The 23948-nt window shown below is 47.2% G+C and overlaps 1 protein-coding gene across 1 annotated transcript in view; it reads right to left on the bottom strand.

The window, feature by feature from the left end:
* Window positions 1-23948, bottom strand: part of GLB1L2 (galactosidase beta 1 like 2) — a 130607-nt gene that overhangs the window by 100415 nt on the left and 6244 nt on the right. The window lies entirely within an intron of this gene.

The raw sequence follows: 23948 nt of genomic DNA, 5'->3' as shown, positions 1-23948 counted from the left end.
GAGTGCAAAATCTGGTGCAGCTCTGCATAGAAACCAATCTGATTCCAGGTTTTATTGCCAAAGCAATGCCCCCATGCTCACCTCTAGGACTGCTTCAGAGCCTCTCCCATCCTCTGGAACTCCCTAGCCCAACTATCTCCTATTGGGGCCGATTTACCAAAACTGATGAGAGCAAAATCTGGTGCAGCTCTGCATAGAAACCAATCAGCTTCCAGGTTTTATTGTCAAAGCAATGCTCCCATGCTCACCTCCAGGACTTCTTCAGAGCCTCTCCCATCCTCTGGAACTCCCTAGCCCAACTATCTCCTATTGGGGCCGATTTACCAAAACTGATGAGAGCAAAATCTGGTGCAGCTCTGCATAGAAACCAATCAGCTTCCAGGTTTTATTGTCAAAGCTTGATTGAACAAGCTGAAGTTAGACGCTGATTGATTGCACAGCTGCACCAGATTTTGCACTCTCCAGTTTTAGTAAATCTCCTCCATTGCATTCTGACAGCGGGGACTCCTCTGCTGTCAGATTACATTGACCTGCGGCTGCATTCCCATTTGACAGAAATCGATCGTTAGCTATACATGGATCAAAAATTGAGTGATCCTTGTTGAACCAGATGAATTTGGCCAACTTTATACCTGTGCGTTTCGTTTTGTTTCCATTTAGTTTTTTGGATGAAAATGTCATTTTGAGAGATTCGGATGTATACGAATCTCCGAATGAACACAGTAACGAATGTCAACGAATCGAAAAAAAAATTATAACAAAATGAAGAAGTAATTAGTTTCATTCGAGTGACGTCACATGATGTGATAGTAGTTTGGGCCCATGGAGAAATTAATTAAAATTTTCAAATTTGCTTGATAATTCAGATAACGAAAGGATCTAACTTTCATTCCATTCGTTCATTCAGATGCACATGACGCCAGCCCATATTGGCCAATCAGCTCATGCCATTTCTCTTGGTGGGGTGGAACAAACAGAAGGCGCCGCCATCTATCACTTTTGTGGCCCTTGCGCTTCAAAACGTTGAGTAGTACATGCGTTTTCTGCAGCATCTATCGAACCAAAAGCGCAATGCTTTGCATTTAAAAAAAAAAGTCCCTGACCCTTTCCAAAAACGCATTGATGTGAATGTGTCCCACAGGAAACCATGATCAATGGACTGTAAGAGGCATATGGAAAATAATATTCATGGGCATGGGGTTTTTGAGAACAAAGAAGGGCAAAGGTGTAAGGTCTCTTTAAAAGAGGTGTTACGGCTGTCTCCAGGGTGGATGTGAATGAGAGACAATCACAAGGTATGGGCTCCTATTCCCCAGGATGTAATTATAAAAGGTAAGAGAAGGTCTTGGAAAATCTCTAGTGGAAACTTCAATCCATGGAGCCCCAGGGAGGTGTGAAGTGACGACAGATGCAGCACAAGGCAGAGGAACATAGAGAAAGCTTCACAAACACCAGACGTTTAATAAGGGCAAAAGCGAAGAGAATGGATAAAACGATAAGTCAGGGGGCCTGAATGGAACATTTACAGAGAAATCGTCATTTGTCTCCAGTGGACACATTCACTATTGTGTTTATATCAGCCATATTCATGATCATTTTCCATACATGTATTCCACAGACAGATCTGAGGCTCCATTCGCACTTCTTATCCTTTAACCTCCTTATTATCCTTTAACCTCCCTAGCGGTCTGATTATGTCAGTATTTCTGTGCTCAAAGCGGTACATTTTTTTGCATGGAAATATGTTCGTTTTTTATTGTAGGCCTGCAATTTTTAGGAATAACTCACTGAAATCTGTCCGAGCAAGAGTCTAGTAAACATCCCGGGTATGTTACAATTTGAAACACGAAATCATAAATTATAATTTAATAAATAATCATAAAAAAAATAATAATTAATTTAATGCAATAATATAATCAAACCAAAAACACTGAAATTTGAAATATAGCGCCAAGTTTGCACATCACTGAGCAAAGTCGCAGAATCGTTTTCAGTGTCTGATGAGGAATTTCCCCCACTAATCATTATCACTCAATTCTGCAAGTGGTTCTGATTTACTGTCGCTGTTCTCTAGCTGATCAGCAACTGTGGCGGGCATTCTAACACTGGGGGAGAACTGACTAACTGCCACTGACATCTTCAGTGACACTAATACAGTGATCAGTGCTAATAAAAAAAAGCACTGACACTGTACAAATGACACTGGACAGGGAGGGGTTAACATCCGGAGCGATCAAAGGGTCGACTGTGTGTAGGGAGTGTTTTTATTGTGTACTGTGTGCAGTTTTCTGAAGCAGGCCTGCTGCTTTCCATCTCTCTGCTGTGCAAAGAGAGAGAAAGCAGCATGTCCATGCTGACAGGAGACAGATCTCTGTTTTTTTTTACACGCAGATCTCTCCCTTCTCCGACAATCACAGAGTCCCGGCCGAAAATCGCCAGCTGGGACCCGGTGACTGACCCCCTCAGGAGCCAATAGCTGCGCAGGTAGGGTGGCATGTACCCAGAAATGCAAAATCACATATATTTACATTATTATACAGGATTTATATAGCGCCAATAGTTTGCTCAGCGCTTTACAATATAACGGGAAACAATACAGCAACAATACAGTTCAATACAAGAGGAATAGGAGGGCCTGATCCTGGGAGCTTACAATCTACATGATTTTGCCCAGCGAAGCCGCCCTGTACATCTGCTATGAGGAGCGGGCAATTGTTAATTTTTAATGGCCAGAATAGATTATTATTCTAGCCTATCAAGTGAATCCATGCCCAAGTGCTTGATGTACCTAAACGTTGTACATACGTTTACAAGCGTCAGTTTTTTTTCTGCCAAACTGCTGTTGCCAGGAGGTAAGACGTCCAGGAGAGATGGCCAAATGTGTGTATGAGGCTTTATAACCAAAAAAATGTTACAAAAAAATAAATAAATAAATAAAAGAAGACGAGGGGGGTGGAGGACAGTCCCCCACAATACTATACAACTGTCACCCGCTACTCATTTAGAACTGTAGAGAGAGAGTTCAGCACCAGGGAAGTCACACTGTTCACCTTCGATCATTGGGAAGAGTTCATGTGCATGTATGGTCAGCTCATAAAGGGTGCTATGTTCCACTGCAAGGTAAATGACACCAGCAGAGTGCACAGGAGAATAAATATCAGTACAAAGGTTAAGGCAACCTCCCCGAGTTAGTTCTACAGTCATAAGCAGAAAGCCAAGAAGGGCAGGAGAACTAGAGGGACGATTACAATCCTACAGTCTAGGCCAGGGGTCGGCAACCTTTACGACATAAAGAGCCACTTGGACCCGTTTCCGAGAGGGAAAAAAAGACTGGGAGCCGCAAAACCATTGCAACATTTAAAACAAATCCGACACTGCATATATTGCAAAAAGCGCTCTGGTCATGAAGGGGGTTTAAGGGCCCAGTAAGCAAAGGGTTAATCAGGGCCACAGTGTATCGTCATAATCACAATCATAGCCTTAGGTCAGTGGTGGGCAACCTTTTTTTTCAACTGAGCCAAATCTCGCCAAAACCACGATTGAAATTTATTTTGAGAGCCACATTTTTAAAACTGAAAATACATCCCCCATATAATAATTCATCCCCCCTATAGTAATTCATCCCCCCTATAGTAATTCATCCCCCATATAGTAATTCATCCCCCATATAGTAATTCATCCCCCATAGTAATTCATCCCCCATATAGTAATTCATCCCCCATATAGTAATTCATCCCCCCATATAGTAATTCATCCCCCATATAGTAATTCATCCCCCATATAGTAATTCATCCCCCCATAGTAATTCATCCCCCATATAGTAATTCATCCCCCATATAGTAATTCATTCCCATATTGTGTCAATTCACTTACCTGTACTCTGCGCGTTCCTCTCGCCGTGTTCCCGCGCCGTTCTGGTCTTCAGGGCGGACTGTGAGAGGAGAGGAGTTTGTCACGCTGCCCCGCCTACATCCTGACAGCCAATGTTTGCCACGCTCCGCGGGCCGGATTAAAAGGTCCGCCGGGCCGTAGTTTGCCCATTGCTAGGCTAGCTGCAGAGTCCTGACTTTTGGGGCGGCCGCCCGAGAGGAGGGAGGGGAGCGGGCGCCCGGCACACAGAAGAGCTGCATTAACCTCCCTGGCGGTATGATTCCTTTCCGATTTTTTTGTGCTGAAAGCGGTACCATTTTTTCGCATGGAAATAGTTTTTTATTGTAGGCTGTAATTTTTAGAAAAATTTCCCCACAAATCATTATCACTCAATTCTGCAAGTGGTTCTGATTTACTATCGCTGTTCTCTAGCCGGTCTAAAACCGCTTTTGACCTAAAGGTACGCTTTTTGGACGCCATGGACGTTTCTAAGTTTCCAGGCAGAAAGAACAGACAAAATGCAGGCAGGGCGCCGGACAAAGCACTAGGGACAATATGTATGTGAAATGGGATGAAACAGCAATGTTTTACGATTGAAAATTGAAAAAAAAAAAGACATTTTTTAAATTTCCCGCCGCCGGCGGTGCCCGTACGTCCCGACGTCACGGGGACCGGAACACAGAAGCCGGATGCCGGCATCGGCCGGAGGAGATGGCCGGGGACGCTGCAGGGGACACATCGTGGGAACGAAGGACAAGGTAAGTGCTGCAGGGATCCCCAGAGCAGCGCCGCATGGTAAGCCCGAGTGTAGCTCGGGGTTACCGCTTGTGGTATAGAAATTCTACCCCGAGCTACACTCGGGAAAACCGCCAGGGAGGTTAAAAGAGCCGCGGCTTGCCGACCACTGAGCTACGGCAACCCTATTGCCTGTCACCTGGTGGGCAGTGTGCTCTGGAGCCGCAGCAAAGGTGAAAAAGAGCCGCATGCGGCTCTGGAGCCGCTGGTTGCCGACACCCGGTCTAGGACAACCCTCACCTTGTAAAACAAACTATTCAGTTTAAATTAGAAATAAAAGGGAAAAAACGTGTGTATAGCAGGGGTCTCCGAACTTTCTAAACAAAGGGCCACTGTCCTTCAGACCTTAGAAGGGCCACACTGTAACCAGTGAGAATAGAAAATGCCCCATGTCAGTGGGAGTAAACAATGCCTCAGGCTTGGTGGTTAGAGGGAGTAAAAAATTACATCGTGCCTGCGTTCAGTAGGAGGAGGAATAGTGACCCATCATTGGTATTATTGGTACTGTTGAGAAGAACAGTGCCCCATCGTCTGTGTCAGCGGGGGGGGGGGGGGAACAGTGCCCCATCGTCTGTGTCAGCGGGGGGGGGGGGGGAACAGTGCCCCATCGTCTGTGTCAGCGGGGGGACAGGGGGGACAGTGCCCCATCGTCTGTGTCAGCAGGGGGGGGGGAACAGTGCCCCATCGTCTGTGTCAGCAGGGGGGGCGGGTGGGAACAGGGGGAACAGTGCCCCATCGTCTGTGTCAGCGGGGGGGGGGACAGTGCCCCATCGTCTGTGTCAGCAGGGGGGGGGGGGGAGACAGTGCCCCATCGTCTGTGTCAGCGGGGGGGAGACAGTGCCCCATCGTCTGTGTCAGCGGGGGGGGGACAGTGCCCCATCGTCTGTGTCAGCGGGGGGGGTGGGGGGACAGTGCCCCATCGTCTGTGTCAGCGGGGGGGGTGGGGGGACAGTGCCCCATCGTCTGTGTCAGCGGGGGGGGTGGGGGGACAGTGCCCCATCGTCTGTGTCAGCGGGGGGGGTGGGGGGACAGTGCCCCATCGTCTGTGTCAGCGGGGGGGGTGGGGGGACAGTGCCCCATCGTCTGTGTCAGCGGGGGGGGTGGGGGGACAGTGCCCCATCGTCTGTGTCAGCGGGGGGGGTGGGGGGACAGTGCCCCATCGTCTGTGTCAGCGGGGGGGGTGGGGGGACAGTGCCCCATCGTCTGTGTCAGCGGGGGGGGTGGGGGGACAGTGCCCCATCGTCTGTGTCAGCGGGGGGGGTGGGGGGACAGTGCCCCATCGTCTGTGTCAGCGGGGGGGGTGGGGGGACAGTGCCCCATCGTCTGTGTCAGCGGGGGGGGTGGGGGGACAGTGCCCCATCGTCTGTGTCAGCGGGGGGGGTGGGGGGACAGTGCCCCATCGTCTGTGTCAGCGGGGGGGGTGGGGGGACAGTGCCCCATCGTCTGTGTCAGCGGGGGGGGTGGGGGGACAGTGCCCCATCGTCTGTGTCAGCGGGGGGGTGGGGGGACAGTGCCCCATCGTCTGTGTCAGCGGGGGGGGTGGGGGGACAGTGCCCCATCGTCTGTGTCAGCGGGGGGGGTGGGGGGACAGTGCCCCATCGTCTGTGTCAGCGGGGGGGGTGGGGGGACAGTGCCCCATCGTCTGTGTCAGCGGGGGGGGTGGGGGGACAGTGCCCCATCGTCTGTGTCAGCGGGGGGGGTGGGGGGACAGTGCCCCATCGTCTGTGTCAGCGGGGGGGGTGGGGGGACAGTGCCCCATCGTCTGTGTCAGCGGGGGGGGTGGGGGGACAGTGCCCCATCGTCTGTGTCAGCGGGGGGGGTGGGGGGACAGTGCCCCATCGTCTGTGTCAGCGGGGGGGGTGGGGGGACAGTGCCCCATCGTCTGTGTCAGCGGGGGGGGTGGGGGGACAGTGCCCCATCGTCTGTGTCAGCGGGGGGGGTGGGGGGACAGTGCCCCATCGTCTGTGTCAGCGGGGGGGGTGGGGGGACAGTGCCCCATCGTCTGTGTCAGCGGGGGGGGTGGGGGGACAGTGCCCCATCGTCTGTGTCAGCGGGGGGGGGTGGGGGGACAGTGCCCCATCGTCTGTGTCAGCGGGGGTGGGGTGGGGGGGGAACAGTGCCCCATCGTCTGTGTCAGCGGGGGGGGGTGGTGGTTGAACAGTGCCCCAACGTCTGTGTCAGCAGGGGGAAACAGTGCCCCATCGTCTGTGTCAGCGGGGGGGGGGGGGATTTACAGTGCCCCATCGTCTGTGTCAGCAGGGGGGGGGGAAACGGGGGGAACTGTGCCCCATCGTCTGTGTCAGCGGGGGGGGGGGGAAACTGTGCCCCATCGTCTGTGTCAGCGGGGGGGGGGAAACAGTGCCCCATCGTCTGTGTCAGCGGGGGGGGGGGATTTACAGTGCCCCATCGTCTGTGTCAGCGGGGGGGGGGGAAACGGGGGGAACCCCATCGTCAGAGCGGGGGGGGGGGGGACAGTGCCCCGTCGTCTGTGTCAGCGGGGGGGGGGACAGTGCCCCGTCGTCTGTGTCAGCGGGGGGGGGGGTGAACAGTGCCCCATTGTCTGTGTCAGCGGGGGGGGGGGTTTGGGAAGGTGGGGGAACAGTGCCCCATCGTCTGTGTCAGCGGGGGGGGTGGGGGGTGAACAGTGCCCCATCGTCTGTGTCAGCGGGAGGGGGGGGGTGAACAGTGCCCCATCGTCTGTGTCAGCGGGGGGGGTGGGGGGTGAACAGTGCCCCATCGTCTGTGTCAGCGGGGGGGGTGGGGGGTGAACAGTGCCCCATCGTCTGTGTCAGCGGGGGGGGGGGTGGGGGGTGAACAGTGCCCCATCGTCTGTGTCAGCAGGAGGGGAACAGAGGATATCATTTCTTACATGTACATGGTACAGCAGGCACAGATCAGAAATACGATATGTTGGGTTTACATATTCTTTAAAGGCCCTGCAAGTATTAAAAAAAAAAAAAAAACCTGTTGATCTGCTGCTTAAAGTGGAACTTAAATCCTCATTCTGCGCCTCCATCTTCAAAAATCAAGCGAGTGTGCAGATGCTCCATAGGTTTCTGCTAACTTTTTGGGACCCAACAGACTTGCAGTGCATCTGCCCATGCATGGGGATTACTGTGCATTTTCATGCATACAGGTGCTGCCGATTTCTACTATATGGGTATTGCAGCTAACCATGTCATCTGTAAGCAGAAATCCCTCAGATGTGTGCAGAGATATTGACAACTGCAACTTGTTTGCGCATGCGACGAATCCTGTACCATGCATCTATCCTTGGTGTCACACTGCCTTGAGGGATAGGTGTGAAGTAGCAATCCCAGGAGCCAGCGGGGCCTGGCCTAGGCCAGAAAGCAGGAAATCTGCTATGTGGCCCCCAAAGGTACTATAGTTTGCAGGAAGTGGTGACATTTTTCCCAAGTTTAGTAAGAGGAATGGGTGGAATGAAAAGAGATGAGGTTCTTTTAATAGGTTATGGTTCGCTCCTCCCAAAGAAAAGGTCACCATTACTCCTCACCTTTGGTGTTCTTTTTATGCTGTAATATACGTACAACCTCCGCAAATCCAGTGCTGTCCTCTACCTTTGTAATCCAGCAGATGCAGTGCTATCTTCCCTTTATACATCAGAGAGGGGCCGCCTGTCTCTTCCTGTTTTTTTTAGCCAGCTCCTCCAATGAGGCCCAGCCAGATTTCACACATTTGTGAGTGATCTGCCTGTCTAAATATGGTTTATGAACCGTGGAAGGTGATACCTTCTTGAATATTTGTAGGCAGGTTGCCTACATTAGTTCGTGGTTAAAGGAAAAAGGTTAATCATTTTTGCACATCTTCTCTGGCTTTTTAGACTGAGCCTACCTGCCCTGTGGTGAACATATAACGGGGGCAAGGCTGGGTATCGGGGGGTCTGACTTGGCCCAGATGCTGTGAGCTACAGAGGGAACTGCTGAAGACACCAGTTTCTGGAGAATGGAAACTTTATGAACTATGCCACTGAATGGACTATCACCTCATTAAGGTACAGTTGCAAGAAAATGTATGTGAACCCCTTGGGATTACGTGGAGTTTTGCATGAATTGGGCATAAAATGTGCTCTTAACGTCATCTAAGTCACAACAATAGAAGAGCACAGTCTGCTGAACATAATACTACACAAACATTAGATGTTGCCATGGTTTAATTGCACATAACATGTAAACATTCACAGTGCAGGGAGGAAAAAGTATGTGAACCTTTGGACTTAATAACTGGTTGACTCTCCTTTGGCAGCAATAACCTCAACCAAACGTTTCCTGTAGTTGCAGATCAGACCTGCACGATGATCTGGAGTAATTTTGGACCACTCCTCTTCACAAAACTGTTTCAGTGTAGCAATATTCTTGGGATGTCTGGTGTGAATCGCTCTCTTAAGGTCATGCCACAGCATTTCATTCAGGTTGAGTTCAGGACTCTGACTGGGCCACTCCAGAAGGCGTATTCTGTGCTGTTGCAGCCATTGTTTTGTTGAATTACTTGTATGCTTTGGGTCATTGTCCTGTTGCATCACCCATCCTCTGCGGAGCTTCAGTTGGCGGACAGATGGTCGTACGTTTTCCTGCAAAATGTCTTGATAAACTCTGGAATTCATTTTCCCATCAATGACAACAATCCGTCCAGGCCCTGAGGCAGCAAAGCAGCCCCAAACCATGATGCTCCCTCCGCCATGTTTTACAGTGGGGATGAGGTTTTGATGTTGGTGTGCTGTGCCTTTTTTTCTCCACACATAGTGTTGTGTGTTCTTCCCAAACAACTCAATCTTGGTTTTATCTGTCCACAGTATATTTTGCCAGTAGTGCTGTGGAACATCCAGGTGCTCTTTTGCAAACTTCAAACGTGCTGCAATATTCTTTTTGGACAGCAATGGCTTCCTCCGTGGTGTCCTCCCATGTACTCCATTCTTGTTTAATGTTTTCCTTATTGTAGATATGTCAACAAAAATGTTAGCATGTGCCAGAGATTTCTGTAGGTCTTTAGCTGACACTCTGGGATTCTTCTTTACCTCATGCAGCATTCTGCGCTGTGCTCTTGCAGTCATTTTTACAGGACGACCCCGCCTAGGGAGAGTAGCAACAGTGCTAAACTTTCTCCATTTGTAGACAGTCTGTCTTACCGTGGACACATGAACATCAAGGCTTTTGGAGATACTTTTGTAACCCTTTCCAGCTTCATGCAAGTCAACAATTCTTGATCGTAGGTCTTCTGAGAGCTCTTTTCTGTGAGACATGGTTCACATCAGACAGTGCTTCTTGAAACCAGTAAACCCAAAACAGGTGTGTGTTTTTTAAGGACAGGACAGCTGTCAGCAACACATCCAATATCATCACACTGATTGGAGTCAAGGTTGGCTCACTCCTGGCTCCAATTAGCTCTGGGAGAAGTCATTAGGCTAGGGCCTCACATACTTTTTCCTCCCTGCACTGTGAATGTTTACATGTTATGTGCAATTAAACCATGGCAACATCTAATTTTTGTGTAGTATTATGTTCAGCAGACTGTGTTCTTCTATTGTTGTGACTTAGATGACGTTCAGAGCACATTTTATGCCCAATTCATGCAAAACTCCACGTAATCCCAAGGGGTTCACATACTTTTTCTTGCAACTGTATGCCCGGGCAGCTAGGTATGCCTGGGCAGCTACAGAATAGTTAGGGATGTAATGTACTGGACTGTGATTATCAATGTATATATTGGTGCCAAGGAAGTGCAGTTAAGTTTGTTGAACTGTTCCCAAGCCTGGTCTGAAATTACTTTAAAGGGGTGCATGATGGTTCCTGGATTATGAAAGAACTTGGGTCAGTAAAAGCACATACGGGATATGAAGCAAGTCCGTTACAAGGGAGGGAAGGAAGTAGTTGCCACGGGTAACTGCAGACTGAATAAAATGAATAGCAGCCTGTCGTGAAGCGTGGTACCTAGGCAAGGTGAGGTGTCCTCCAGAAGCAAAGGGGTAGGTACTTTTACTCCCTCCCCAGCAGTTGGTTTCCTGTAGCAACTGGAACCAAACCCGCTTTACGGAGATAACAGCCTCACTGCCTGGTATGGGAGAAGGAGTTGAGAGCATGGATGGAGGTCCACACGCGTGCACGGCGGAACCCCATTTTATCACTAGGGAGTGAGGTGGCAGAGGTACACTGGATGGGTGGAAAGGGCATACTCTCAGTGGTGTCACTCCTAAATGCAACTGTTCAAAGTCAAAGTGTGTAGTGACACGAGACCGCACTTTCTACTGGAACTCAGCCCAGATGATCGTTATACGCGTTCTCAGCTCATCTCTATGTCGGGTTTGCCGCCTTATGGTTGATTTCACCTGAAAGAGGCCTTTACCTGGTCCCGGGCTTTGATGAGTGTGCGCACAGAAAAGGCACCCCATATGCAGGACGTGTAATTGCGGCCACAACCTGGTGCTGTGAGCAGGGTTCAAAACCCTCAAACACCCACCCACCACATACATCCCATCTCAGGAAACATTACTTTCTCTCCCTTCATAAAACAATATATAAATAGACACATCACCAGATCTCTGTCTGCACATGGGCAAGATGTGGTACCACCAATGGAAAATAATACCATCTGGGATATGGCAAGAATGGAAGCAGGAAGAAGGTCCAGCAGGGGAAAAAAAGCAGCCTAGGACCAGAACAGGCCCACCCATGTTATATTTCAGCCACGTATTTGCCTGTTTAAAGGGAAAAATTGCTTTATGATAGATCCATCGGAACCAATTTTCACTTTTATCGGTCCAACACCATCACACACACATCAGTTCTTGCGAATGTGGTGCTCAATATTCACACTTCAGACAGATTGTATCAGTACATCTGTCATGTAATATCACTGGCCAGCTTTAGATGCAGAAAATGCCATTGGACATAACTAGGCTTGTAAGATTTCTAAATCCCATTGTATCCGGAGTTCCCCCCGAAATTGACCATACAGGAAGTTGAGGACCTAAGGCCATGGTATGCAACTTGTGGCCCTCAGGTATATGATGTGAGGCCCTCAGACCTCATCAGCCTGTAGTGGGAACATTGATTAGGGAAAATGCATTGATTTGCCAGCCTCATGTAACATGTTCCAAGATCTGTAAAGTCTTCTGCAGCCATCCCCCGCCAATGTATCCTGTCCTCACTCTCTGCCCCTCATTTCCTCTGAGGTCTGCAGTCTGGCAGTCTTCCCAAGCATGATATATAATCGAACATTATAAGTGGCCCTTTGGTGATGTCAGGGGCCGCATTTGAGGCTCCATTTTGCTCATAAATTGACAACAACTGATCTAAAGCCTTGTTCACACTTGCTCAAAATACAGGCGCTGAACAAACGTGCCTGCAGTGATAATGCTCATTGTTTGATGCGTCTGATGTGCATTTAACGTCCCTAAGTGACTTATGCATTAAAAACGCACCTCAGACACCTATTTTTTTGGCCGTTGTAAACAAGGCCTAACATGCCACGAAAACATTCTGGCACATTTATGACACTTGACATGTAGCTTCATTTTTGAAGTGCAGAATACGACAATGCAAACTCTTCATGTTTTGATCGTGTGAACAGCTCTCTGTGCTATCCATATTATCAAGTTACAGACGGCTTCAGGAGGCATTTGTGATGCATTAACACACGTCTCAAACGCCTGCTTTTAAAGTGTTAAAGCCACAACAGTACAATCAGTCTGTATATGCAGTAAAGCGTGCTTGTTATACTCACCGTGGAACCTAAGGGGTTAATCCTCTGCATTGTGTAAAAAGGCTGTTTGAACACAGTGTCTTCTCTGATCCTCCCCTTCTTCCACTGTCCCCAATCCATCTGCTGATAGTAGGAGTCACTAGGAGTACTCTGCACTTGATCAGTTTGGTGGGTATTGCTACAGCACAGGGCCAATCAGCACTGTCCAGGCAGAGGTCAGGGGTTCTGCATCCTCCTAGAACAGGAAGAAAACTCCTCCTAAAAAGCTTTAACCAGTGCTCTGCTGAAGTCACAAGACTGCTCTAACTGCTGATGAGAAAAAGGTATTTAGCAGTTTATATTTACTAAAATAATTGCATTTCCATGTTCTGTGTACTGTGGGAGAGCAGATATAGTGAATGCAGGTTCCGGGGAGACCAGATATAGTGAGTGCAGGGTCCCGGGAGACCGGATATAGGGAATGCAGGGTCCGGGGAGAGCGGATATAGGGAATGCAGGGTCCGGGGAGAGCGGATATAGGGAATGCAGGGTCCGGGGAGAGCGGATATAGGGAATGCAGGGTCCGGGGAGAGCGGATATAGGGAATGCAGGGTCCGGGGAGAGCGGATATAGGGAATGCAGGGTCAGGGGAGAGCGTATATAGTGAGTGCAGGGTCCGGGGAGACCAGATATAGTGAGTGCAGGGTCCCGGGAGACCGAATATAGGGAATGCAGGGTCCGGGGAGAGCGGATATAGGGAATGCAGGGTCCGGGGAGAGCGGATATAGGGAATGCAGGGTCCGGGGAGAGCGGATATAGGGAATGCAGGGTCCGGGGAGAGCGGATATAGTGAATGCAGGGTCAGGGGAGAGCAGATATAGTGAATGCAGGGTCCGGGGAGACCGGATATAGTGAATGCAGGGTCCGGGGAGACCGGATATAGTGAATGCAGGGTCAGGGGAGACCAGATATAGTGAATGCGGGGTCAGGGGAGACCAGATATAGTGAATGCAGGGTCAGGGGAGACCAGATATAGTGAATGCGGGGTCCAGGAAGACCAGATATAGTGAATGCGGGGTCCAGGGTTTAGGAACACTTTAAAGCGGAGTTCCACCTGAAAAAAAATAAAAAAGTCAGTAGCTACAAAAACTGTAGCTGCTGACTTTTAAAATACAGCCACTTACCTGTCCCAGGGTCCAGCGGTGTCCTCACCACGGCTGGTTTCACTGTCCGTCTTCTCTCCCTGGTACCGGCATCTTTAGTGTGGGCACCTGGCTGTGACAGCTTGCAGCTTCACAGCCGGGTGCCCACTGAGCATGTGCGAGAAGTGCTGCACTTTGTGAATGGCCGTGTATTCTTCTGGGACCGGTCACGTGTCCCAGAAGACTTCGGGGTGGACAACTTCTGCTTCTGATCACCTAGGCAATTGCAGCGGAAGTGGGAACCTGTCAAATTCGGGTACCCGCTCCCAAAAAGGTGCCAGTCCTTGATGGAGGGCAGGGGACAAAGGCTTAAAGCAGAACTTCCCTTTTGGGTGGAGCTCCGCTTTAAGTGATGCAGGGTGTCATTAAACCTAGAAGACTGAGGGCATCTAGTGGTTGAAAATAGGTACTGTAGGGATCACTTTGCATTGAAGGTGGGTATGGCAGCCTAAGTTATGGTTTTTTTTGTTTGTTTTTTTACTCTCGGGGGCATTCAAAACAAAAAAATAACACAGAGTTGGGCTTTAAGGAAAAACAATTCACACAATTCAGTTTGAAAGTATACATTCACGTATCAATTACTATAGTTCCTATTTTATCATTACTAATCATCATGACTAATTCATCATTTATCATTACTAATAGCGCCACTATTGTTTCTATTTTATCAGTTTGTTTGCTTTAAAATAAAACTGAAGTGAAATTATTATAAAATGGTAAATTTAAAGCAGAACAAGATAAAGAGAATGATAAAATAACAAAACCAAACACTCACTGAAAAATATTCAGGTTTATTCCAGAGATTTTCTGTTAGAACTAATTTCTTATTATTATTAATATACAGGATTTTAAATCTCCAACAGTTTGTGCAGCGCTTTACAATATAAAATTGCCACAGTCTGGTGGCCAGCATCATTCAACCCACTTCCTCTGAGCCCAGGTCATCCTGGGATCACCCCCAATCTGTGACTGGACAGTGAAAGGAGAAGCCACACAATGAGGACCTCACCCATCACTCTGCTCTCTCCTCCTATCAGCATGCTTTTTTCATTGGCTCCTCGTACTGCTTCTGCACCTCAAACTCCAGCCCTGCTGTACAGGGACTGCAAGACACACCAGGTCAGATTCAGGTACTTAAACTGCTTGCATTTAATAAATAAAATTAATCATGTATTAATGATTACAGAATTGCATTAAATGGTCTTTTGTAGCCAACTAATGTTCAGCTATAAAATATTTCCTCCCTCTGATAATCTAAGAGAGTCCAATAAAAAGATAAAAATGACAACCGTGATAAAAACATCCCAAATCCTGATGCAAATGCGACCACTTACATTTGCATTGCATTATTTGATCCTTAGGAAACCTGGGCTGCTCTGTGAATCACATTTCCCTGGGCTGACATTTATGGATTGCTGACATTTATATAAACATAAGCAAACGTCCAGGTTCCCTGCGTCAGATTTCATTTTCTTTTTTAGGGGTTTTTTTTTTTTTAAGTCCAACTCTAACCAAAGTTTTTTTTTTTCGTTGTTATGGGCAGACTGCAGAAGGGTTAGAACCTGTGTCAGGTTCTTAATCACTAAATGAATGTTTGCCTTTGGATCCCCTTTTGTAGCTGCTCTATGGATTTTTCTTCAGACTTTGCTTCTGAACATTTGTTTTATGTCCTCATACACAGAGCACATTTTTGCCGTTGCTTTTAGGGGGCGTCTGCGATGCCTCTCCGTGTTAGCCTATGTGTCCATGCACACGCATGGTTGTGCATGTGTGCAACAAGGGCACAATGACAGCTGAAGGCATCAAATGCATCCCCACACCAATTCAGCAAACAAGCGATACAAAAAGATGGCAGCTACCCCAAATTATAACTAGCCTTTGCAATAAGGTGCACATGGAAGCAGGGGAGTATCTACAGTGAGGCAAACAAGGCATTTGCCTAGGGTGAAAATTTTTAGGGGGAGCGGTACTGCCCCCCAGAAGAAGGGACCTGTTGAGCAGCGGCAGACAGAGCCATGCAGGGCTGCCATCAGAGGGGTGCCACTGGTACTTCTGTAGGTGGCCCAGACAGCAGTAGGATTGGTGTGGTGGGGGGAGAGCAGTTGCAGAAGGATGCAGTGTGCATCTCTCCCTCCAGCAGCTGAAAGCCAGTTTGAGATTTCTTCCCCTCTCCCTCCGGTCGGCTTTCTGCTGCTGGAGGGAGACACACACCTGGCCGGATGGAGGGGGTGCCCTGGTGTTCCTGAGTGACCGCTCTCCGCTGAGCTCCTTCCCCTGCCCACACTCAGAGCTGGGACCAGGGGAATGCCTGGAGCAGAAAGGAGAAGTGGCGGAGAGGAAAGAGCCCGGAGGAGGTGAGCTGTGTTGTGCTCTCTGGGCTCCCCCTCACGTCCTCCATCCAGCACATGATACACTGATATATCGTATAGGACTGCACACACGCAGTATGATTACCACCCCCTGCCCACATTTCCTGCTGCCCGGAGATCAGCAGCTCTTGGAGGAGTAATTATAGTGTGTGTTTGTGCGCAGTCCTATATGATCTGAGAGAGAGAGAGGGGAGGAAGAGGAGAGAGAGAGAGGGGAGGAAGAGGAGAGAGAGAGAGGGGAGGAAGAGGAGAGAGAGAGAGGGGAGGAAGAGGAGAGAGAGAGAGGGGAGGAAGAGGAGAGAGAGAGAGGGGAGGAAGAGGAGAGAGAGAGAGGGGAGGAAGAGGAGAGAGAAAGAGGAGGAGGAGGAGAGAGAAAGAAAGAGGAGGAGGAGAGAGAAAGAAAGAGGAGGAGGAGAGAGAAAGAAAGAGGAGGAGGAGAGAGAAAGAAAGAGGAGGAGGAGAGAGAAAGAAAGAGGAGGAGGAGAGAGAAAGAGGAGGAGGAGGAGGAGAGAGAAAGAGGAGGAGGAGGAGAGAGAAAGAGGAGGAGGAGGAGAGAGAAAGAGGAGGAGGAGGAGAGAGAAAGAGGAGGAAGAGGAGAGAGAAAGAGGAGGAAGAGGAGAGAGAAAGAGGAGGAAGAGGAGAGAGAAAGAGGATCATATATACATACACACACTTATTGAACTCTCTTGCTCTCTCATTGGGGGGGGTGCAAAATGTTTGTGTTGCATACGGCAGCACAATATCTAAATACACCACTGCATGGAACGGCAACGCACATTACAAACAAACAAAAAATTCCCAGCGTACTTACAAGCTAGCCTGCAAACAAACCATATGTATCCACTGCTATATGAGCTCCAAATTGGAGACTCTGAAAACTATAGAGTTAGGACGGCAGTATACAGAGGAGCTTTGATGTGGGCACTGCAGCTTATGTATATACAGGCCAATGTGTGCAACAAAACCCTCTTTTTAAATGTGAATTGTTAGGGCCAATTTGGGTTTTTTTGCAGGTTAGCTGGTAAGTGTGCTGGGAAATTTTTGTTTGTTTGTGATGAGCGTTACCCTTCCATGTGCACCGTACTGCAAAGGTTAGTTATAATTTTTTTTAATCGCTTATTCGCTGAATTGGTGTTGGGATGCATGTGATGCCTTCAGCTGCCATTGTGCCCTTGCTGTGCAAATGCACAACCCTACGTGTGCATGGACACACAGGCTAACATGGAGGGGTGTTTAGAGACAGAAAAACAAACAAAAAAACACCAAACGCCCCTAAGAGCAGTGTAAAAAATGTCCACTGTGTATGAGCCCTTAAACAAATGTTCAGAACAGGGGCAGACTGACAACTCATGGGGCCCCCGGGCAATAGGGGATCATGGGGCCCCTGTGTCCTCGCCCAAACTCAAAAAAGCCTATGAAAAAAGTACCAGGGGCATCTCATGGGGCCCCCTACTGACCCAGGCCCTTGGGCAGTGCCCGAGTTTCCAAATGGTCAGTTCACCCCTGGGCCAGCCCAATCCCCGGATCTTAATCCAATAGAAAACTTGTGGGGTGACATCAAAAATGCAGTTTCTGAGGCAAAACCAAGAAATAGAGAAGAACTGTGGAATGTAGTCCAATCATCCTGGGCTGGAATACCTGATCACAGGGGCCAGAAGTTGGGTGACTCCATGCAACACAGATGTACAGCAGTTCTCAGAAACAGTGCGACTACAACCAAATATTCATGAAGTCATTCAAAGGAAAGCAAAATCTTCAAACATTTCTCAGTTTATATAGTGAATGTTTGAGTTTGTAAAGAAGAATACAAAACACTGCTATTTTTTTGAACCGTCTAATATTCACTTTTCTTCAATTTTTTTTAGAGGAACAACACAAATTTGATCTAATTTCCTTCATGTTTTGATTTGGAATAGAATGTGTCGTGTTCCCAATGCAATTGTGTGGATGGAAATAAAAGCTAATAGAAGGATTTTGAGCTTTATTCACTTTTTTCAACACACTACTATTATTTTGAACACAACTGTATATATATATATATATATATATATATATATATATATATATATATATATATATATTAGAGCGTTGCATAAATTGATGGCACTATATAAGCACCTATAATAAATAAATGTCAGGACTCAAAAAGAACATTTTCATGTTATAAACAGGCACAGTCACTCCTTGTAATGTAACTTTGCTTGAGGCCATGCACCACCCTCCATGGGTAACTCATTACAGCAACCCAAATTATAGAGCAGTTCAAATGTAATTAAAGAAAAATGATTAAATCAAATTTCTAGAATGATGATTTAGTGATTGAATGTACCAGAGTGTATACAGTACAAGCACGGGTCATTCAAGGTGGGTTCTCTGCATACCGGCCCCAAAACATTTTATGTGTGGATCTGTGTTGATGTACAAAAATTTTATTAGGAGAGCAAGCTGAAGCGAAGCCATGGAGGTGAATGCAGAAAAAACGTCACTGGGAAGTTTCTCTCTAACATGCAAAGCTGTCCGAATGCAATCGTTGAGCAAATCATGAGATACAAATTACTGTAAAATCAGAGAGTGAGCAACTAAAAAAAAAAAAATACCAATGATTTCCCTTAATCACTTAAAAAAGAAAGAGCCGGGGGTGTGAAACGCATTGCACCGCACCACACTGCTGTGCAGAAAGTTGAATTACGTGTCCTTTTGTAGCTTAACCTCTTGGTGCCGGCCGAATGCAAATGTGCGGCCTCCCGGCGTCTGGGCCTAGACAGCGAGCGGCCGCACATTTGCGTTCTATTAAAAAAAAACATATGTGCTGAGAGCACGCGCCCTGCGCACTCTCAGCACACATGTCCGGTACTCACGGAAAGGTCCCGATCTCCTCTTTTGATCAGGACCTTTCCCGATCATGTGACAGCGTGTCACGGCAGTCGCATGACCCTAAATTCCGCCCCGCCTCCCGGCTTCTGAAACCCTTAAAGGGCCGGGACCTGCCGGCGCCAAGGGGTTAAAGTGGTTGTAAAGGCTCAAGGTTTTTCATCCTATGCATGAAGGTAGAAAAAAAACTTGTGTGCAGCAGTGCCTCCAGCCCCCACGATACTTACCCTCATCACAATCCAGCGATGTGAATGACAGCCTCGGCTGTCCCAGGTCTCTACCTCTTCATTGGCTGAGACAGCAAGCAGGAGCAATTGGCTCCCGCTGCTGTCAATCACAGCAGTCAGCCAATGAGGAGAGAAGGGGGTGGGCCAAGCCACGGCTTCGTGTGTGAATGGATACACATAGCATCGGTTGCCCCCATAGAAAGCTGCTTGCTGTGGGGGCACCAGACAGGCAGCAGGAGCCAGGAGAGCCTGCGGAGGACTCAAGAAGAGGAGGATCCAGGCCGTTCTATGCAAAACCACTGCACACAGCAGGTAAGTATAGACAGGTTTGCTATTTTACACAAAAAAAAAAAATGGAACCTTTAGAATCACTTTAAATAAAAGTATATATATATATATGGTAAAAAAGGTAAATAGCGCCTAGCATTGTGAAATCACAAAGCTCCACCCGTAAACAGCAGAAAGTTTTAGCATTCCCATTGGTGAGAATGGGACCTCAGTGTTTGTTGTTTGCTGAATGTCTTCTGCTGACAAGACCCATGTGTGTCTCCATCAACAATTCCCCAACCATGGGATTATACACTGTATGATCATTGTCTGTGTAAATGTAATATATATATATATATATATATATATATATATATATATATATATATATATATATATATATATATATATATACACACACACACACATACACATACATACATACATACATACATACACACTTTATTTAAAGTGATTCTAAAGGTTCCATTTTTTTGTGTAAAATAGCAAGCATGTCTATACTTACCTGCTGTGTGCAGTGGTTTTGCACAGAGCGGCCTGGATCCTCCTCTTCTCGAGTCGAGTAAAAGCTGTAGTAAATAAACCCCACAAAATCGCATGACATGTTGCAGCCTGTTGTTTTTAATGGCACTCATTTGGATCTATGATACTTAAAGTTGCAGCGACTTTGAAAAGGTTCCTTCACAACTTTGATATGATTTAATGCCAGAGAGTGTGAAGTCGGATCAAAGTCGCTCCATAAGTGTGAATGGAGCCTAAGTCCTGGTTCACACCAGTGTGACTCGTCGTGATTTGACAGTTTCAAACTGCACGATAAGTTGCACCCCATTGTCCGCAAAGGAACTGTTCAAAATTGGTGCAACTCCATCGGAGTCACATTGATTTTCAAAGTAGTTCTTGCTCTATTTTTTGGTGATTTCAGGTGCAATTTGCATTGACATCTGTGCATGAAGTCGCGCAGAAGTCTACAAAGTTGCACCTAAAGCCGCACTGACATGCGACTTTGAAATCTTGACACTTGAAGATCACACAAAGTCAGATCCAGTGTGAACCAGTGGTAAGAGTACAGCTGAACAGAAAGGAAAAAAAAACCAAAACACTTTATTTGCACGTTGATTGAAGCATTTTTTAATTTGATGATTAATATTAAATTGGTTATTAAAATTTTACCTTTTGAAAATGTTGCTGATGCGCATGTAAATGTATGCGTCACCATTTATGTGCATAGTCACGCACAGCGTTTTCTGTAATGCACATCAATTGACACTGATGGGCGTACTGATCTTAAACAAGAAAAATTGGTGTAGCGCTAGGATAAATACCACTAATAACACATTTCATATAAAATGAATAATTAAATAGTCATGCATAAAACATAACCCCTATCTGGGGCACGTGAATAGATACTAGTGATGGTGACACAAAAACACCATGCAAAGGGATTCATACAGGTGACAAAGGTGCATAGATTACAGTCCACTATACACAAAAACTGCAATCCTTGAACAAGCGTGAAAGTGCACACTGGTGCCACTGGTGTCACAATCCAGAAATGGTAAGAGTGCCTCCTCACCTCCCCGCACTGACCACAAGGGCCAATACGCCTTTGCACCTTATAGGTGGAATCCTCAAGTACCAGCCGGTAGGGTCCACACTGGATGCTACCTCAGACGCTGTGCTCCCAAATGCCAAATCCAGCTGCTTTACACTGGTGGTATTAAGCCACCAGATGATGCTCAGAGAAAAAAGAGACTTGCCATAGCGTGATACCGTAATATTTAATAAAATAGTAAGCAATTAAAATGTCCACTCACATGTCCACATTAAAAATATAGCCTTCAAATGCTCCTCCTGTATCCTCGTGTTATGGGTGTACCCGGAGTCCCAATATGGCGCGTGCGTCGGAAGTGACGTCACCGCGTACCGGAAGTGTCGTCAGGGCGTACCAACGCGTTGCGTCACGAATACCACGTGACTTCATCAGGGTGACCGCCCTTTGCATGGTGTTTTTGTGTCACCATCACTAGTATCTATTCACGTGCCCCAGATAGGGGTTATGTTTTATGCATGACTATTTAATTATTCATTTTATATGAAATGTGTTATTAGTGGTATTTATCCTAGCGCTACACCAATTTTTCTTGTCTATATATGCACTTTTTGGTTTAAAGGAGGGTGTTGGCAGCTTAGTGTAGGTTTTCTCTTCATCTTAAGCGCAGGAGGTATTAATATATATTTTACGTACTGATCTTAACAGGTCTGTGTGTACAGCTGCATTGGAAGTGATGGGCTGAATTCAGATCAATACAAAAAAAGAAAAAATGCCTGAACGCCTAAAAATGTGAATGTATGTGTAGCATTATTCTGTATAGCGAACTATCTATACACACTAATATAAATATATATAAATAATTGTTATATAGTGTGTGTGATTTATATAGCGCCAACATATATAAATCCTGTATAATAATAGTAACACACACACACACACACACACACACACACACACACACACACACACACACACACACACAAAGGTAACCCTGTTCAATTGCTTGGTAACACAAATTGCTAATCAGTCAATCACATGACAGCAACTCAATGCATTTAGGCATCTAGACGTGGTATAGACATCTTCCCGAAGTTCAAACTGGGGAAGAAAGGGGATTTAAGTGACTTTGAACATGGCATGGTTGTTGGTGTCAGACGGGCTGGTCTGAGTATTTCAAAAACTGCTGATCTACTGAGATTTTTTTCACACAACCATCTCTAGGGAAATCGACACTCATCACACCAGGCAACGTTATACCAATCTTCTATTGTCCAATTTTGGTAAGCCTGTACGAATTGTAACCTCCGTTTCCTGTTCTGAAACTGACAGGAGTGGCACCCGATGTGGTCTTCTGCTGCTGTAGCCCATCTGCTTCAGCCCCATTCACACCTGAGCATAGCATTTTTGATTATTATTGTGCACGGTTTGTCCTGCTTTTCAGATGGTATTCTGTATATCTCGGTTGTAACGAGGGGTTATTTAAGTTACTGCTGCCTTTCTATCATCTTGAACCATTCTCCTCTGACATCAACAAGGCATTTTCCTCCACACAACTGTCGCTCCCTTGATATTTTCTCTTTTTCTGACCATTCTCTGTAAACCCTGGAGATGGTTGTGTGTGAAAATCCCAGTAGATCACCAGTTCTTGAAATACTCAGACGCAGGGGCGGACTGACCATTTGGGAACACAGGCACTGCCTGAGGGCCCGGGGTCAGTAGGGGGCCCCATGAGATGCCCCTGGTACCTTTCATAGGCTTTTTTGGGTGTGGTTTGAGTGTGGGCGAGAACACAGGGCCCCCATGATCCCCTATTGTCCGGGGCCCCTATGAGCTGTCAGTCCACCCCTGCTCAGACCAGCCCGCCTGGCACCAACAACCAGACAACGTTCAAAGTCACTCAAGTGCCCGGTCATACCGTTGTGACTTGTCATGAGATTTGTTTCACATGACAAATCGCAGCCTATTGTCTGACTTTGTCGGAGTCGCACCAATTTTCAAAGTAGTGCATGCAATACTTTTTGCAAGTTCAGGTCAGACTCGCATATAAATTTGTGTCCTGCAAGTCACAGATGTCTTGCAAGTCGCACCTGAAGTCTGACTGACATCCGACTTTGAAGTCTCAAAGCCAAATAGGTGTGAACGAAGACTAAGTCTTCCCCATTCTGATGCTTGGTTTAAAGTTCAGAAAGTTGTCTTCACCACGTCTAGATGCATGGAGTTTCTGCCATGTGATTGTCTGATTAGCAATTTGTGTTACCAAGTGATTGAACAGGTGTACCTAATAAAGAGGCCGGAGAGTATATATACCAACATTGTATACGGGCCGGTTCACACTAAAGAAATGCAGTCCAGATGCGTTCCGGATGTGCTTTTGCATGAGCATTTTTGGCACATTCCGGTGTGTATTTGATGCATTTTTTGATGCATTCCAGTTCATTTTTCCACTCTCTTTTTCTTCAATTTAAATAGGGACAGGGCGTTCCAGTGCGTTTTTGATGCATTTTACCGTATTCCAGTACAGTTCTGTGCAGAATAAAAATGCAGCCTGTTCTACTTCTTTTCTGCAACTGGAACGCCAAGCACTGAAGTGAACTATGACATTGACAACCATATAACCTACTTTCAGAGTGTTTTGGATGCAGAAATAAAAGCAACTGAAATGCATGTTGTGTGAACTGGCCCTATAGTCGGTACAGACAAAAATACACACACATATACACTATATCTAGCTCCCTGGTCTCCTCCTCCCACGCCCGACTGCAGGACTTCCCCCATCCTCTGGAACTTACTACCCCAATCCATCAGACTGTCACCTACCCTTCTCACCTTTAGGCGCACCCTGAAAACCCATCTCTTCAGGGAAGCCTACCCCACCCTCACCTAACAGCCGATCTCCTCCACTCCTCCTACCACTTCATCCCCCACAGCCACTTCCTCCTGTACCTCTACCCCCTCCCTCCTAGATTGTAAGCTCAAAAGAGCAGGGCCCTCGATCCCCTCATGTATTGTTTTGTTTCTGTATTGTCTCATCTACTGTCCCCCACTATAATGTACAGCGCTGAGCAAACCTTTTGGTGAC

The sequence above is a fragment of the Staurois parvus genome, unplaced genomic scaffold (assembly GCF_062004578.1).
Source record: "Staurois parvus isolate SC_StPar_1 unplaced genomic scaffold, SC_StPar_1.0 ptg000820l, whole genome shotgun sequence".
NCBI lineage: Eukaryota > Metazoa > Chordata > Amphibia > Anura > Ranidae > Staurois > Staurois parvus.
This window is presented reverse-complemented; position numbering and strand designations above follow the sequence as displayed.